The sequence below is a fragment of the Momordica charantia genome (assembly GCF_013281855.1).
Source record: "Momordica charantia cultivar OHB3-1 chromosome 6 unlocalized genomic scaffold, Mcharantia_2.0 BLBB01000006.1, whole genome shotgun sequence".
Lineage (NCBI taxonomy): Eukaryota > Viridiplantae > Streptophyta > Magnoliopsida > Cucurbitales > Cucurbitaceae > Momordica > Momordica charantia.
This window is the reverse complement of record NW_028275164.1, coordinates 10,000,001-10,001,667: the sequence shown is the minus strand read 5'-3', so window position 1 is coordinate 10,001,667 and position 1,667 is coordinate 10,000,001.

Genomic DNA, 1,667 nt, shown 5'->3' with positions numbered 1-1,667 from the left:
CATTTGAAAAGAAAAATTACAATTTCGAGATTGACCTAGTAGAAATGAGAATAAAAAAAGGTTGGAAATACTATTTTGATCTTTATCTATTTTGATTTTGTAATTCTAAAAAGTCGTTTTAATTTTTTACTTACCAAATTTTAACACAAATTTTATATCCAATAAAATTAATTGGTACGGATTTATTGCTGCATTTTGAGGAATTCGTTGAAATTGTTATTGAAAATTGGGATAAAATAACAACATAACAATAGTATTTAAACTTAAAAAGAAAATAAAAAAATTGAACGGCGCTATTATTGCAATATTAATGTACGGCGGTAACATTATTCTTTACAGCTGTACCGTGCACAATACGAAACCCCTCGCCTTCCCTAATAGTGATATGTAATAATAAGATTTCTGTTTGCATTTAAAGAACCCTTAGAATAATTCGGAAATAAACACCAAATTAGTTGGGCCCTGGCCATACTACTCGAGCCCCCCACAATTTAATGCTTTTTTTAAAAGATAAATTTTAATTTTAATTTATCAATTTTAATGATTATATTGAATAGTTTATTTTTCTAGATCCAATTAGATATAGTAAGGCGAGGGTTCGGTTTCGAAATTCTGATTGTTTGATATATCACTTAACCAGTTAAGTTTATGTTCAGATTGACATGTTGAATGAATATTTGAACTTTTAGAAGTGTAATAGGTTTCTAAACTTTTCATTTTGTGTCTTAGGTTATCGAATTTTACAAATTTCACTTCAATTTTGTTTGGTAGATTCTTTACTTATTAATAGTTTGTTAAAATACTATTTTTTTCATTGTAATTTAAGTTAGTTTTGGTTCATTTTTGTCAATATACTTTTAAATGTTTGTCTATTTTATTTATATTATAAGATGTAAAATAATCTTAAATTTCAATAGGGGATGAAATTAACATATTCAATCAGCTTAGTTTCATGTTTTTTTAATATTTAGGGAAAGCCCATACATTTTAAGGTTTAAAAATACTGCATTTGTCGATATTGATGGTTGTTAATCGTAAAATTTGATTATTTTATTACATTTAATCGTAAAATTTGTGTATTATTTTTTTATTAATAGTAATGGGTTCCATCTCAAAACCAATTGGCAATAAGAGGAGCATGTCTATTATAAACCTACGTAAGGTCCATTCTTTTATCAATGTGGGATCCTTAACATGCCTCCTCAAGATCGTGACTCTTTTGGTTCATTAATCCTAGCCGGATCCCATACTTTTTAGATCGAATGCTCGTTTTTGAACGTTTTGGACTCTGATATCATATTATCGATGTGAGATCCTTAACATTTATAGATGTTTTTCTTATTTAGGTCTTAGTACTTAATTTTTTGTTCCACCCAAAATTTACTCACTCCATGTTGTGGCAAGGTCAAACGTTTTTTAGAAATGAATTTAGACATTTTTGGCTTGATTTCAACTATTCTCTAATTAACTTTTTAATATAATTTATTGGTTGATTCGTGTATATTTAAAATTTAATTTTGTATGGCTCAAATGTCGACAAGACAAATGGGCAGAACCTTCAGTACCACGAGAGTTTTGGGCCCAGTTTGAACTTGATGTACCAAGGAGGGAAAACTTGCATGTCGTAAAGACAGACAATCCAGTTTAGCTACTTTCATCGGACAGAG